At 42.5% G+C, this 17,351-nt stretch overlaps 1 long non-coding RNA gene across 4 annotated transcripts; it reads right to left on the bottom strand.

Moving 5' to 3' along the window:
* Positions 1–3,077: 3,077 nt before the first annotated feature.
* LOC148184218 (uncharacterized) lies at positions 3,078–17,031 on the bottom strand. 4 transcript variants are annotated; one of them, XR_015772742.1, is made up of 7 exons: positions 16,958–17,031; positions 15,891–16,015; positions 15,283–15,379; positions 13,931–14,007; positions 13,622–13,712; positions 13,328–13,504; positions 3,078–4,258 (listed from the first exon to the last, which is right to left on the bottom strand). It is a non-coding gene; the product is annotated as an uncharacterized LOC148184218 (long non-coding RNA). The 4 variants fall into 4 exon arrangements; XR_015772739.1 differs by lacking the exon at positions 16,958–17,031 and adding an exon at positions 16,729–16,890; XR_015772741.1 differs by lacking the exons at positions 3,078–4,258; positions 16,958–17,031 and adding exons at positions 10,193–10,388; positions 16,729–16,890.
* Positions 17,032–17,351: the final 320 nt, after the last annotated feature.

The raw sequence follows: 17,351 nt of genomic DNA on the forward strand, positions 1-17,351 counted from the left end.
TAAAGAACAGAATGCTGTAAATGTAGTGTAAAGCAAGTTGATAATGGATTTATCATGCTTACCTACTCATAGCATCACACTGGTTGGAGAAGTAGTCCTCTTGGAACCCAGATCAACCAAGAAAACTGCACAAGTAGGAGTATTTTAGTGAAATGACAGAGTAATCAGATTGCATTATTCCAGAAATCAAAGTGGCACTTGGGCAACAGAAATTTTTACAGCACATATTCAGTGGTCTCAGAATAGACATGCTAACCCAAGTTCTTTATTCGGTTTGAGGAGTTTTTGTTTTATCATCAAAATAAAAACAGTAATAAGTCATTGTTTTGTGGCAATATTCCTATTTGTTCATAGGTGAGGATGTTTTTATCTGGCAAAAAACTAAAATAACCTCACATTAAGTAGAATGTATAGGCCTGTACAAAAGTATCACGTCACAAAAGCAGAAATGTCTCTGTGCTCAGGTTCAAACTGAACCTCTGTGGGAGTTCAAGTGCAAATTATGTAAAACTCGTTGGTTAAAGTCTGCATTCCCACATTACTGCACAAAGCACAAGCAAAAACAAAGTTGCACTACAATTCAGCACCACAATGTTCCGAGGCTGGCCAGTCCTGGGGTCCTCCTCAGTCTTTGCATCAGGAACTATAGGAAACAACATACTGTGGGTTATGGAACCATTCTCCTAGAACAGTCTGATTGGTAAATACTGTGCTTCACCTAAGCTCTTGCCAAACCCCAGACTGACACATGCCCAAGGGGCTAGATCAGTAGCACAGACTTAGCAAACCACCTGGAGACATCTTCATGACTATGAATTTTTTTCTTCAGAAACCACCAAGGCCACATTTGAAAGATCCCTACCATGATTAAACTCTACGGTGCAACCCAGACCAACAGAATTTGAACATGTGCAAGCAGATATTTCTGCTCTGGTTTTCCCTTACCCATTCCTCTGGTATCGCGTATCATGCCTTGCTTTGTGCTTCAAGGCTTCAAGTAAAGTTAAAAATCTAGCCTGAGGATCAGTCTTTCCACTGATAGGAGAAATTTCAGAGCCTGTATTTGCATACAACCTGGAAGAATACAGTCCAGACCAGGGTATCCTCACAGCATCCCCTTCTACAAGATGTATGCTAGACCCTTCCCTGAGACCAAGAGCCAGGAGATAACCTTGGAAAATATTTCGGAAGGAATTTGGTACCTGAGTCCCCTCTGGGGAAGGAGCAACCCAGGGGACTTGCTGCAGATCAAAGCTTCCAGCCATGATTGCTCTAAGTCCAGGATATGCAACAAAGTGCACCAAAAAAATGATCTCATATGAAGTTTGTAGAAAGAGGGGTGTTTGAAAAGCTCATGTCAAAATCAAAACCAAGGTGAACTTCTCTAGTTTAAAGCTCTGCTCCACAGCCAAATAGAAATATAAGCCTATCATGTGTGAATGAATTCTGAATTATTTAAGCTGCCTTACAAATTTAAAATGAAAATCAAGCACCCCTGTGAAAAAACTAAGAATAGTGTCTAAAGTTTCACAGGAGAAAAAACTTTACTTCCGAAACTTGGAAACAGCCTTTGGTATTTTTGGTTCTTTTTATCACCTCACAACAAACAAATCCCTTTGATTTTTAATAAACCCAGTTGTATTTTCTACAGTTTGCATGACTAACAATTCTTAAAGTAAACAACACCAAAAAAACCCAACAAAAAAAATCAACTTCAAATACACCAAGCTCAAAATAGAATTTTGGAGAAGATCATTTTTATATGGAAGTCATCAAATCACAGAGAAGACTGTTTTTGCAGCCTGTTGTTCTCCAGGGCTTGTTCTTTGAGCAACTTTTCCAAGAGCAACATTGGTTCTGTTTGCAATTCATCTCTCCAGTGAGCATTTTTAAACTTGAAGAAGTGGCAGTGGGGGAAAAAAAAGAAAAAAAAAGAAAAAAAGAGAAAAAAAGGAGAGGCCAGAAGACAAAAATGTGGACATATTTAAAGCAGGGGTCCTACAGGAACGAGAGAGTTCAGCTTTGCGTGCATGTGAATGTATTTTAGATTTGAAGGAAGTCTCGCTTACAAGGCAAAACCGCTGGCGGTGTGAATTATACGAGTCCAACTTCCTCCAGTTTGGCAGGGTGGTGAGAGCCCTGCGGAAGGCAGCCACTGTGGTTTGACTCTCACTGATAATAGCCGACCCTCCCCTCCACCCCCTGAAAACTCAGTGCTCTAAAAATAAGAAGGAAGCAAAAGGAGAGCCATTTCCTTGCCAACGCCAGTAGCTGGGAGGCCTGGAATGATGCCATTAGATACCCTGCTATTTATTGCCCATTTCCACCCCATAGGAAGCTTGGGGAAGTAGTTGCCAAAAGAAAAAAAGAAGGGAGAAAAATAAACCTTCCTGTTTGGCTTAACATTTGACAGGACAAAGATAATTCTTGCTCTACATTTTGCACGTTCTTGCCCACAGTTGTCTTCCTCCAGAGGTTCCTTCTGAAAACAAACAAGGATTTTTATACATCACTGCTTTCAAAGCAAACACAGGAAGTATCTTCTCCAGTCTCCTTTGCTGTTTCACTCCCTCTTCTCTGGGCACTTTCATTCTGGACAGCATAAAACCAGGAGCATTAAAATATATATGCTCATTAGTTCAGTTTCCTTCAGAAATTACTTTTTCATCAATACCAAAAGTTTTGCAAGTTAGTTGTAGTTTTAACAAGTTGTCTTAAATCAAAGACACGTCTCTGGGGGAAGAAGTGGGAAAAGAGCAATTAAATGAAAATAACATTATTTGTTATGTCCTCTCTGTCCAGACCAGAGAGGATTCAAATTGGTCTCCTGTCTGCCCAAGGAAGGCCATACCCGCGAGGTTAAAAAGGTACTTCAACACCTTCTCCTGAAGCTGTTCCACTTTATTTAAATTAAGGATTAATTAAAAGGATCAAGACAAACTATCACCTGGTGGAGCTAAGCTAGTCACCTAACCCAGGCTCTCCAAAGCCTGCTCCTTTGAGGAGTTACAACTTATATCAGAAATGACAATAAAATAGAAAAACTTTCAAAGCTGAGATTAGCTGAGTGTCTGGAGACCTATTTTAAGTGTCTGGTCCAAACTGAAGCTGGCTAAGAAATGGTCCTGGTAGAACTTAATTCCAGTGCAGAAGCAGTCCAAGCAGTGATGTGGAAGAGTAACCACCCACCTACTCCAGCCAGGCCACCAGTCTGAGCAATCAGGACTGGGCAGATTGAATCCTGCCTGACCCACAGCCTACAAACATGCCACAGGACAATAGAAACTGCATATGGTGGAAACATGTGAAAATGCAGCACCCCAGGACAGGGTGGGAAGCTTGTTTCTTGTCCTGCTAACATTTTTAGGATTACAACAACAAATTCTTCTGCACCAGGACATAAAAGAGGAGACAGAGTGGGAGATGTACCCTCCAACCCCTCCTCTGAAGAAGAGGCATCCACACAGGACAGCCAAAAAGCCCAGTAGTCAGAGCTTGTAACACTGAAGGAACAGGAACCTGAGAATCAAGACCTCATGTTTGGCAGGCAGATCTCCTGCATTCCCAGGAAAAGCTTTACCCTCCAGGGTATTGGCTATTCTGAGCTCTCTGCTCTGGCTTTCTGCAGGAACTCGGTGCCAGATCACAGAAATTTTTCCACGCAAAAGTTTCATCCAAAGTGACAAGTTTCCATGAAAAGTTTTGATGAAAAAAATGTTTTCTTGGAAAATTCCTAGCAAGGTCTAATCTTCACGTTAAATCATGGCCATGGATTTACAGCAGTGTGCTGCACACATGCTGACTGCAGCCTAGTAAAACTGTACTGAGCTCTGGTTCCTCCTCCACCCCTCCTTTGGGACATGTAAAATCTTGCAGCCTCTGGGTCCTATATAACCTCCTGGTCAAAAATGTAGTAGTTTTTTTTTGTTCTTTATTGTTATTAATCAAACTCCTGTTATTTCTCAGGAGCAAAGCATCAAGACCTGAGTTTTGTAACTTTCCCTCTTGTTTTCACCTAGTCACACCAAGCAATTCCCCCAGCAGGGATCATCTCAGATGTCCTCCCTGAATGGTGTGGCACAGATTTACAGGCACAGAAGGTTTTCTGTTACTTGCAAAGGATTACAAGCAGCTGAAAATTCTTCCCTTGCTCCCTGCTGTTTTGGAAGCGCAGTGCCATCTTCAAAATAAGCAGGGACAGTTGAAAACAGCGATGAATCTCCCTCCAATGCAGTGCACAATATCATGGAAGCTGCTTCTGAAAATACAAGTGTTTGAATTGCAATTCTCAGCTTTAATAGGATTTCTGCTTGCATAGAAATTAAATTATACTCTCTTGGCAGCTTTCCATTTCAAGGGGAAATGACATCTTTCTTTCACGAGCAATAAAGATCAGGAGGCAGTTTAGCCCCCCACACTTCAGGTTTTTAGACAGATGGTTTCCAGTTTTTTCCAAAAAGCCTGAAACCTTGCCACTCACATTCCCATTATCTCCTCCTTTCAAAGGACAGCACTGAAGACTCAGCACAAAGCTACCTCTGATTGCGTGTCATACAGACTAGAAACTCCAGATCCACGTTAAATTTGGGCTGAAGTACAACACAGTTGTCATACTGACAACTAAAAACTTATGAAACTCATACATTTCTACGTGCAACAGACAAAGAACAGACACTGATGGCTAATCTGTCTTGAATTATCTCATATTTGATGTAGGCCAAGTGCAAGCACGTGGACAGTTCCCCTGGAGCAAGTGTTGTGCAGTAATGTTGTTTCACAGCAACTCATCTGCATGCTAAACCTTTTCACTTGGAGCTATGGCTCAGTCAAGACTCAGTGTTGACCTGACCTTGACAAGAAGGAGATGAAGGAATTGTGAGCCCTCAGTCTCTGAGCAGAGATTTCTTCCTGGACAGGTATTAAACCCAGGAATGTTTATTTTTAAATATACCTCTGAACAGTCAGTGTGCATGTGAAACAAACCTAGGAGGGGAATATATATGGGAGCTATTCACGTTTCACATACAACCAACACCAGTGATTCTACACAGTTTTCTCTCACTTGAAGATAATCAAGTCTTGTGATGCCAAAGCTTCAATCTCCATTCTCTCCCAGCACTAAATCCTGAGATATCAGTGTCAGTAGAGAGCTACTACAATACGCATGCTGCAGATGTAAATGGTGATTGCCAATGGACTGCAGCACCTCCCAGTTTCTGTGCAGTACAACAGAACATGGAAAAGAAAATAATTTTTTCCTCTAAGTCTCTTTTCCTTGTGCTGTCAAAACATCAACTACTCTGCCGTCTCACCCTCCCTAGCTGATAGCGCCCTGCACTTTTACACTGTTTGTACTTGCTCTGCTTAGAATTCAATTTCCTCTGGTGATCTGCATGCAGGCAAATATTGCCCAGGGCACTAATGTATATTTGTTCTTCTTGAATTGCACATAGAAATATTGTTGCTATGCGGCGAGCACAAAACAATCCAGAAGTCACCTGACATCCTCCATCAAACATTTAGGAGTCATCAAACTTAATTTCCCCTTTGTGCCATAAAACACCAAGAGGAAACTTTAATAGATTGTATTATGTAACGGTTCTATAAAAATAGCAGGCCAGCACTGGAGCACTTCCTTCCTGAGGCCCAATAACCTATGCTGAAAGGATACACACTGGTTTCCCTGGCAACCATGAGAGATGACACTAGGGGAAAAACAGCAACAAAAGGACCATTTTTTGCTTAGTAAAATAAGGTCTGGCTTCAAGCTTGTGATACAGTGAATACAGAGTGCCTGACAGAGAGAGAACTGGTTAATAATTCTGCTCAGGTCCCAGTGACCTTGCAAGGCTGTTAATGCTTTTCATTTCTTCTTCTACTGCCTATGAAAAAAAAAAATACCACAACCACAACAGCAAACTCACTTCAGCAACTATTAAAGTTTTAAATCTTTTTAAATTACAAAAAAAAAAAAAAGAAAAGAAAAAAAAGACATTTGATGCAGGACTGTATCAGAGATTGATCTGACCTCCTAGCATTTCCACATTTCTCCCATCCACTTGCATAGAGCTCAGGATTTTCACATTTTGGTTCCAAAGACTCCTTTCTATTTCCAAGCCTGCCACGCTTAGTACTCCATTGTCCAGCAGACAGCTGTTTTCAAGACAAGGCCTTTAAGGCCTTTGCAAGTAACCAAAAAAAGCAAACTCCTTCCCCAAAAAAATCTCATGGTGATACAACACCACACTAAAGGAACAACCCTATGAGCTAGAACACTTAACAAGATCATCTCTCTAGCCTTATGCAGCCCTTCCACAGCCCCACATTCCCACAGGGAGCCAGAGAGAAAAGTGACAAAAATGGTTTTTGTTTCAGTCCAACCATAAGGGCTGGAAGTTTCCTTATGGCATAACCACGTGAGATTATTCTTGTTGCCTTCAGCATTCCCTGGGCAATTTTTAACCCTTGCTTGTTGCTGCTGAGGCAGCTCCCACACCAACAAGTTGCTTTCTTCCCCGGCCCCTCAGAAACCTCTGGCACATTAAGGTATTACACTGTGAAGTGGCAGTGGGAAAACGCATGTTTTTGAGAAGATTTAAAAAAAAAAAACCACTTGTTTTCTCTACAATCTGGAAAGCAGCTGTCTAAGGCTCATTTCCCGCCTTTCTGAAAAAAATTCCCTTCCTCCTCCTTGTCAGTCAATAACGGGAGGAAATGCATTTGAACAGGAAATGTAGTGGTACATAACTCTCCTGCTGAGCAACTCCACCATCTTGAAGTGATCCCAGGCTCCTCACGCAAGCAAGAGAAATGTAACATGGCCTGCTGAGGAGGAAACCCAGGAATAGAGACACTACAGCAGCAGATATCCTGGCTGGAATGCTATTTCTGTCATTATAGCTCCCTTGCTAAAAGCGTGTCTTCAGTCTTCAAGTGGATATTTGGATATTCCTCTTCATTTCCTCTTGGAAGTGAAAAGGTGTTTGCTGTGGCTGTATTTCAGCGGGGGATTAAGTCACCCCTATGTGCTACCTACTTCACAGGATCACACACATTCCTTTAGACCTGTCCACACTGGGTGAAACTCTCCCACATGCACGAGGCCAAGGCATTACATAACTGTTTAGGAGGTTAAATAGGATTTGAGGGGTGTGTAAGGCACTGTAGCTGGATAAATCTCCCTCAAGATGATTTAATTCTGACACATTAACCCTTTCAAACACATACATGAGGCCTTTATGAAGTGTCCAGTTTAGATGGAAATTGGCAAGAGACAAATTCTTCTGCCATCTTCAAGGCAGTTTCATGCACACTCATGCACAAATTCAGCCCAGTTCTGACTGGGAACTGCTCACCAGGGCACTGGGACAATGCTCTGTGGCTCCCAGCCCTAAAGTTAGCAATGACACAAGACTCCACAGCAAGGTAGCAACAAACCACAAGGACAACTGTCACAGTGAAGTTCAGCTCCATTAAATCCAATTGCCCAATGGGATATTCTCTAATCTAAGATGGAACAGAGCCTCTGAATGGTACAGAAGCAGCAGCAGCAGCGAGGGCACCTGGCACAGAGTCCCAAGAAGTGAAGAGCCCAGCACCAGCACAGTGCCTGTGTGTCCCCATGCTCGTCCAGCAGCACACAGCTGTGTTAGGGAGGCAGATGGAAATTCCCTCAGGTGTCCCACAGCTCCTGCTCCTACCTGGGGGCTGCCAGCCCAGCAGCCACATTTTCTGACTTCGTTCCAGTCTTCATTAACTTGGAGAGAAAACCCTCTCTCTATCAGAAACGCCTCACTCGCTGCCCATCGAGCAGCCGCCAACAGTGCCCGCTCCTACCCCTGACAGGATGCCAGCTCAGGCACAGTTTACTTGCAGCCCAGTTACTTAGTTACTATGCTAATTAAGCACCTAAGCAAGTAGTGCATTAATGTGTCTGGATTTCAAAAGTTACTATGAGCTCACTGGGCATTTCCACTTCCGAGTCACAGCAACCAGCACAGGAATAATTAAACCAGCTGCAAGCGCCTCCAAAATGTAAGGCTCATGCAAGACAGACTGTTCATCTGAATTTTAAGGACAAAAGCAAACAAACATATCTGCCTCAGAATGCTTTAAAACACTAACAGAGAGCGCACAGTCAGAGAGAGTTAAGCCTACAAAATTACGCCCGATATACTTAAGACAACAAAAATACAGGGAACATGCAGCAGTCCTGAAGCAAGCTGTAACGAGGTGAAACAGACACCTGAGAGCATGCCAAGGCAGATTAGTGTTGCCAATTAGAGCATGCTGAACTTGCAGCCACTAGTACCTGCTCGCTGCCCCAGACACACTGCTGGCAGTGGGCTGTTAACATTTAACCGGGGCCCTGGGGCCGCTGCGCTGTCTTGGTGAGCCTGTGGAGACCTACACAAGCTCCCTGGCTTCAGGCTGCACCTATGGGGTCAACACACACAACCATGGAACTCTTGGAAGATGACACCAGCAACTTCCTAAAGGATCTGTCCAGCCAGGAGCTAGGCCTGGATTGCAACAATTAGGCTTGTACTGATCCTGGTAATGACAAAACACAAATATTTTTACTCTCAAATTAGCCATTTTCCCAATTCCCCTATGTAAATTTTAGCTTTTCACCACACCAGAGAGAATAGGAGCCCCAAAGGCAGGTGGAGCTTTTGACACTTTTAGGTTTGAAAGAGAGCAAGCCTCCAAAATGAAGTGCATGTCAGGACCAGGTCATTCAGATTTATATTTTAATCCTTCCAGTAACAAGGTCACAGCTGTTTAAAACAGGTGCCCATGCTGTAGTATTTTCTCCTGTGGAGAAGGAGGTTACATATGAAAAACTAAAAGCTACCACGCTGTGTCAGAACAAATCACCCATCCCAAGAGCCTGTCCCCCAGTAGTGGCAGAGAGCAGATCTCTCACAAGGAGCAGAAGAACTGGGTGAGCACACACGATACCTCCTAGCAGTCTCCCAGCAGCCAACCATTTGAGGATCAGAGACTTCCTGTGCCAGACTCCTTTTTATCTATTTAGTCACCCTCAATTAATTTCTCTTTCATGAACCTGTCCAGTTGACCTTTGTACCCATAAAGCACACTATCTGGTTGCTCTAAGTGGATAGACAGGTATCCGTGGTATGTGAGACAGCAGCATTTTACTGCTACTGAAGAGAGGAAACTACAAACCAAGAGCTTTTGCAAGGCTGCCTGCTTAATGCAGCTCGTGATTTCCCCAGCACTGCCCCCCCACCACGCAGGCTACATGATGGAATTGATGAGGTGGGATAAAGCTGGACATCTCAATGCTACCAGATTTGTAGGGACACAACCATTAGAAGCCTGGAAACAATTCAGGATTCCAGGGGGTTTTCTGATGGTTGAACTCAGCCTCTGAAGTATCTTGAAGCAGGAGTTTGCAGGAGCATCCCTATTTAAAGTGCAATAAAGGTGCCTCTGCAAGATGCATGAGAGGATGACATGAAGAAATCAATTTCTCCAAATCCACAAGGAAGAAACCAGTGACTGAAATCATCAAATAGCAATCTTTAATTAGTGCCTCACTAAAAGCTTGTTGTGATGACACATTAAATGAAGACAGGGAAAGAAATGAAGCAGCATAGAAACAGTTCAGACACGCTACCATGGCTTTGAAGCCAAAGTTCCATCAATTTGCATCACAGCAACATCTCATAAGACAAAAATAAACCCACCAGAACCATCAAAGCAAGTTACTGTCTCTTGGCACTACTGAACTATTCACCCATAACCCTCCCTCACTGGTGTGCCAGCAAGAACTCCAGTACTTAAGTCCTACTTGAGCACTGAAAACAGCCTTTAAGTGGCACTGAAGTGAAAAGCAAAGCAACCATGCAGACCCCTTGGACAGGAGGGAATTCTGCCCTCTCTGTTCAGCATCTGCACCTCTCAGTGGATCACCTTCTGCTACTGTGTGCAGCAGCTAAGAAAAGCACCTTTCCCTCTGGAGGTTTTTTCCATGGTGAAATTGAGGCATCACCCAAGCTAGTCCTCTGATCACAGAGTCACTATCCCTGTTAAACAGATTCAAAATTAACCCAAGAAGAAAGTAGAACTTGAAGACTCTTTTAAAAAAAAAGCCTGGAAGATCTCTGAAGGGAAGCCCACAGGAAGACAGATTCTTGAAGACCTCTATTTTATTCTGTCTGCATTGAGCAACTTTGAGTGTAAACCAGAAATGTACAAACATTATTAAAAATAAAATTAAAAAAAACCCAAACAAAAACACAACAAAAAAAACACGTCAGAGACACTTAACAAGACTCTTCTGAGAATAAAACCATGGAAAATCACCCTGGCATCTTCAGTCTCCTGCCTAGAACACAGGCAGAGAATGCTTTTGCTGCCTGCAAAAGGACAGAGAGGGGGAAAGGTCACAATGTCACCCTTGCTCTGCACCAGTGCACACACTTCATTCTTGACAGGGATGCTTGTGCTGTCTCTCTGATTTACACTCTCCAGAGACTCCTGGAAGAAGTGGAGTCTCTGGAATCCTGTCTGAGCCAGCCCAAGCACTGTAATGATTCCTAGAGTATGTAATCCAGGAATTCCGTTCCTTACCATGCCTCCAAAGGCCATGGACAAGCCATGCAGATATTCACACTCTCTAAAAATAGAAATACTTATGCCTGCAAGCACATCTCACCACCACATATTAGTTTCTATCACTGGAAGTGTTGAGGAGCACTATGAATCAAACCTGAAATAGGCAGAGAAAATAATGGGATGTTTTTAAAACGCAAAATGAGATCTTATATGTCCAGCACTGAGAGCTGAGTCTACCTAAATCACAAAAAAGCTCCATGTTCCCTACTGCTCCCAAGTATAAGCTCCAAGCAGATCCTGTGCTGTTAGCTGTTACTTCCTTCAGGCAACTCCTGCAGGGAAGTTAATTCTGTTTCCAAGTCACATCTTCAGGGCTCCTTTTGCATGTTTGCTGTCAGGCATCCAGCACATCAAGGCAAACATTTGGAATAAAGCCTTGGGTGCAAGCTACATTTGTTGCTAAATAAACAAAGCCACTGCTACAAGAAAAAAACATGCTTCAAGGTATAAAGCAACTGGGTTTTTTGGCCAAAGAAACACCCAGCCCCTCATTGTACCCCCTATTTGAGAAGATACCTGGGCAAGTGATCCCACTGCTGCCTGAGGCACTGATAAAGGCCAAAGGCTGGGAGCGGCCAGGAGAAGAGATAAGCCATTGGTCTGACCTAGCAAATCACACCCTTTGTTCAGCTCGTTTCCTGGGGATTTGAAACAGCTCTTCCCATTCTCTCTAAACCCAGATAAATAAAGAGTGATGGCTTTAGAGCTTTTCAAGTGACAAGAGCAGGAGGAAACACAGGCCTATGGTAACAGGCTTTAACGGGGGGGGGCTATCAGCTGACATAGGGACCCGTATATCGGCTTATTGAGCAGATTCCTCCCACAAACAGTGACAATAGCTTGTTCCCTCACATGCAACTCCAGTAAAGCTCTAGTACTTCCTATATCCATGTAATTAAAACAAAACCAACCCTACTACAACCAAAAAAAGCCAACACCATTCTGAAAAGGCCAACCTACAGTACAGGACTGGAGGGGAAGGGATTAATTTTCAGTGCTGTAACCCCCTCATGAGCCTTATCTGGTCTCAAGTATCTGATAAGTATCTGACACCCCATTACAATATCCAAGTGCTGAAATTTCAGTACAACGCTGAAAAAAAAAGCAATAATAATAATGTTGCAGGCTGCATGGGACAAACACTGCGCAATTAGAGAAGAGCAAAGAGCTGGCACAGAGCACTACAACCCCCTCCATGGCACCTCTTCTTACTGGTGCTACACCACCAGAAAAACAGTGGTGCTACTTGAGCATTCTGAAGGAGTGCAGATGGCATAACTGAGCTGCAACATAGTCACAGAAATATTATTTGCGCTTTTCCTTCTAGACGTTCCCACACTCTCCATCTAAGCTGAACAGAACACCCACAAAAAGGTTTGTGGTTACAGCAAAAGTAAACCCATTATCAAATTTCTCTGACATTGTCCTGGAAGTTTACATTGTAAGAGGAAAATCAAATTTTATGCATCTGATTATGAACACCACACATCTCAAAGTAAACATGACCAGCCTGATTTGGGACTGTCTGGAACAGAAAATGTTCAACAACTGTAGGAAGACACAGGGAGTATTGTAAATAAACTCTAAATTCTATCAGCGCATTTTCACAGTTCTTACTCACTGGAAACAGCACTCGTCTTTAGTTTGGTTCCTTCAAGTTCAGCACTTGTCTGAATAAATGTTTTGTGCACAAATATAGCTGTACTGACAAAAATGGGTGCAATAGTCCATAATTCTCTACAGATGGATGAGGAATTCTCTCTATAATGCTTTTGGACAGTCCTTTTGTGCTATTCAACAGGTGTATCAAATATTCCCAGTTACTCTCTCACAGTCATAATAGCAGAAAAGAAAATTAATGGCAAAAATTTAAATACTACAGTATTTAGTACAGATGAAGTTATTAATAGAATTTGGACAAAAAATATAAAATGTGTTTTGTAAAATTGTGGAAGAAATGAAGTCCACATGTGGACTTCAGACCAAAAGATGTGCGTTTTGGGATTTGATGGGTTTTTTTCCTTCTAGGGCTCAAAAATGTCTTTTCACTGTAAAAGTGGTTTCACAACTTTAGGGCAGATCAGTCAAGCAGACAAATACATACATGATGGCCACTAGAATTCCTGCTGGTTTCTACCAGAATATGTATCAGCAAATGGACTCCAAGATTTCAAGACAAATGGATTTGAGTCCCAACAGTGAATGACTGGTCTGCTCCCAATAAAACACAAAATCCACCTCCTTTCAGAGTTTGACCAGGAACACATTTGAATGAGATCAGTGAAGAAAAGGCGTCCCAGTCAGTGTATTTGCCTACTCTGAAAGGCCTGAAACCAACTAGGATCCCAGATTATTCTAGGAAATAGGTATTTTCTCAAAGCACTTTTGTTGATTTAAACAAAATTGTTAATTTTGCTCAACTTTGAGATTCAAGTAAACTAAAAAACTCAGAATTATTCTCAGGTCAAACCCATGAGATCCAAAGAAAAAGGGCTAATTTCACGTAGTTTTGGTACTGAATCATGTGGTAAAGCTGGACTTACAGACTAGTTTTTAGGATAACATGTTTACCCAAAAACTGGATAAACAAAATCTGTGAGGACTTTTTCCACAAGTGCATTTTTAAAGAGTTCATTCCCCAGATGGGGACAACTCCCATCAGCTTGAATAGAAAACTCACCTGCTTATGTTAGGACTGACTTTGTTCTCCAGCACCTGCAAACACGAGGCAGAGGACCAGCATCCCCACAGCGAGCTGAAGGTTCATACCTTTGTGGGGTCACTCTTTTTGATGAGGTAGACAGCAGTGGCAAACCAGGATGTGGGCTGGTGTGTTTTCAGAGATATTCAGCAGACACTGAGCCATATTTAAGCAGAAAAAAAGAGCACTCTTTCTGTCCATCTGAAGGACTTGTTTGGAATTATAAAGACATATGGTATTTTTAGAGGCTGAAACAAACTGACTCACACTCACCACTGCCAGTTGAGAATAAGGCACATTTACTGATGTAACCAATGTTCCACTTCAATCTGCTTTCCCATCAAACCTCAACATTTTATTTTAGCTGCAAAAAGGTTTATTAAAACCCTGTAGCCACATGATAATTCTCTCAACTGAGAAATGCAATGCAAGACCCAAAAAAGCCCAAACCTATGCAGCTGTACTCATTTTAAAAATCATCCTAAGTTGCATAGCATTCCACAGAGTTCATATTTTATTGTGCTGTTTAAATGAAAAGAAAAACAGTTGTTCCTCTGATTTTTTTATGTTTTTTTTACTCACCCAAAATCAAGGAAGTACGGGGTAATATCTCCAACTACGTCACCAAATCCATTGTGGATTCCTTTTGCTGTCCTTAACTGTCAGAAAATAATGATTTGTATTTGTCCTACAACAGCACCTTCTCCCTCTTCCCCACAAGCTCTGGTTTTCTGTTATATGAGTTAGACACAGCTGACAAGCACATAGCTGCTTACCCACCCATTTCAGCAAGAGCTGGAAGTTTAAATCCTGGAGCCTGAGCTGCATGGGGGGTTTAAAACTTGTTAGATGGAAGATGACAAACATTGTATTTATCAGTTGGTTGCAAAGATACCTCTTGCACACAAAGCAAGAATATCTTTGCAAGAAGATACCCAAGATAGGGTATTTTAATTTTCTCTATGTTCTGCTCCCAGCAAAGCAGCTGAGTGAATGACACACCACTTTTCTGCTAGATGACAGCAAACAAAAAGCACAGGAAAAATTTATACTGTAGTGAATCACATGCATATTTTGACTGGTGGAAGCACTGCCAGAGAATGGAAAGAAAGATTAATTTAGTTGGTTTATCCCTTCCTTCGACTTCCACGCAGACTAACACAGTGCCTCCTCACAAAGGCTGCCCACACTCTGGCGTGGCTCCAGGCAGGCACTGGTGTGTGCCGGCTGTGGATCAGACAGCACTTTGTCCTGGCCAGGATGTGGTCTGCCTTTGTAACGAGGCCCATGCAAACGGGCGCCCATCGGCCCCTGCAGCCGGCTCTGGCAAACACCACTTGCCCCTTCACTAGACATAAATGAACTGTAACTACCTCAAAGGAGAACAAACAATATAAGAAAAGAAGGGGAAACATCCAGATTTAACCAGATTAACAATAACGGCTCTCCCGAGGGAAGGCTCCCTGAAGAGGAGAATTCAGGGACTTATTAGCAGCCATTAACCACGTTTCTGGTTTGTGATGTGCCATGCAGTGAAAAGTACAAATCTATGACTTCCCCTGTAGAAGAATTTGGGAGGATTATTAGCTTCACAGAAGACAGACTAGTCACAGCATAAAATGCTGCCCCTAAACATTTCATGTTTGTTTTGCATCCCCAGCATCCTGCTAAAAAAAAAAAGTGACAGGAAAAAATATCTGTGCTGGGCTTAGAAGCAAATGCACAGCACCACCACGACCATCACCATTCCTCTGCTGCACTAAAATGCTTGTTATTCATCTTGAGCCCTTATTTTTGTCATTTTGCTTAAGCCTGGAACACATGGACTTCAGAAAAACTGTTTCTTATCAGAAATTGCTATAGCAATGTTTGTATTAAGAGAAGGAGAACAATGAACAGCAAGGAACTTGGAGTTTTTCCTCACACTTACTTACCTTAGTCCTGCCAGAATGCTGTTAATGCATGATCTTAGGAAGAAAGATCAACAGAGTTTCTGCTGTGTCTCATTTTCAGGGATGCAGGACTCCATTTCTGAAAGCAGAGAGATTAGGGTGACTGAAATCTGAAGTACTGATACTGTGCTGGGAGAATGGGTGCTGACAGCAAGCTCTTAACTCATCAGCAGATGCAGGTCTTGTTGACTGTACTTAAATTCAGTCACAGAAGCAAAAACCCCATGAAAGCAGCAACAAGGAGCAGCCGGACTGGCCTCTCTCATGATTAACACAAGATAACCACCTCTATCCATCTACAGACTCCATCCCTTTGACTAGAGAAAACACAGTTTCAAGGGACTATTGGACCCAGATATATCATGTTTGGATAGTGGTGCACTTACACCAAATTAAAGCAGAGATGTGTCTCAGCAGGTGCAGATGACACAGAAATAAAAGTCCTCTCAGAACTCTGAGCTGTTCAGAAACTTAAATATCAGTACCCAAGTGTGAAAGACCACAGCTCCTCCACTTTCTTCACAGGTCTCAGGCCCAACATAAAGTATGCAGATAATAAAAAGGAGAATATCTAAGTATGTTGGACCTACCATATTTGCAGCATCCTCAGGCAAACAGATTCCTATTCCATCCTGACCTCATCACAGAAGACATTTGAGATCAATTCCAGTAAGCCTCTTCACAGAACTTCAAATCAGCAAGGTAATACAACCACCTTTTATGTGCCAAGCAATAAAACAGAAAATAATACACTTTGGGCTATTCCAGAAAAAGAACCCCTGCTGTTTCCAACTGTATTCTTACGGAATACCATCAGTAGGAGCTCCCAACATTAAGCAGAGATAAGTTAGCAAATCTTGTGCCAATAATTTAATCTAATTTCAACCTATGGTCAGGTATTCCTTCTTTGGGAAAACTGAGGACCCTGCATCTTCCACAATTTTTTAAATGGAGATTCCCCAGCTGCCAGGCAGAGACTGACTGTAAACTGCATCCAAACTACACTGACAACATCCATCAGCAGGTGCTTGGCACAACCTCTCTGCTCCTGGCTTGGGATAGAGCTTCTCCAACCAGGAATGGGGTCTAGGACACAGCAAAGAGAGGCCCTTCCCTCCAGGTTGCTCAGAAGGGGCTCAATAGTGCTTCTCTTACTGCTCAGTCAATGATTTGTGGTCTCTTCATGTACTCCTTGCCTCATTGTTAGCACTGCTGCTACAGCTGAGGGTCAAGTCAGAAGCAGATCCAGCAAAGTCTAACATTATTCCAGGGCACTCTGAATCGGTGCACTAAGAACCGTTGTGACAGAACATCCAGCCAAACCTCTTTTTCTTTTTAATCTCAGTTATATCAACACTGGGGTCACACAATATGCTAGAATAGTGTTCCAGAAAAAAATTATCTTTGGGGTTTATAAATCTTACTTACACACTCACAAATCAGCCGTGCCTTTCTACAAAGACTCCAGTTTGGCAATAACACTTGACTGAGTTATTGCACAGTCTTCAGCAACTTCTTACTTCTCATTCGCTTTAAAATGTTTTTGTCTCCCTGGAGCACCACCCCCTTCCCCAGCCAGTTCCACTCTGCTCCTAATGGAGATAGGGTTAAATTTACAAAGTGTTTTTATCCTAATTACAAGCCATTCAGCTAGTACCTTGGTCACAGCCTCAGCAGGAAATGATATGCAAAGTATACTTTCATGCATCTGACAGCCCCCAAAACTACCGGTCATATAAATTCTGCCAATTTACTCTAATTAAAGCTAAGCAGTGTCGTGTGTGCTTAAACGGTCAATCTGTCTTGAAGTAATTACACCTGAAAGCAGGAATACATCAGTTTCCTTCTCCTGGAATTAAACTCAGATGGGGCAGCTGAGAAACAGTCAAGGGACATTTGCTAATGATTAAATCCAAATCACATCTCCTTGCAGTGCTCTTACCAAGTACAAGCTGTTGCATGGATGCTGATGGATTTGTGGAGGAAGGAAGCAGATGGTACAAGGCACTTGTCAACACAGCACTGCCTACACAAGACTCTCTCTCACACCC

Source organism: Pseudopodoces humilis, chromosome 6 (genome assembly GCF_049639895.1).
Source record: "Pseudopodoces humilis isolate 2021_Gansu_Grassland_sample_001 chromosome 6, ASM4963989v1, whole genome shotgun sequence".
Lineage (NCBI taxonomy): Eukaryota > Metazoa > Chordata > Aves > Passeriformes > Paridae > Pseudopodoces > Pseudopodoces humilis.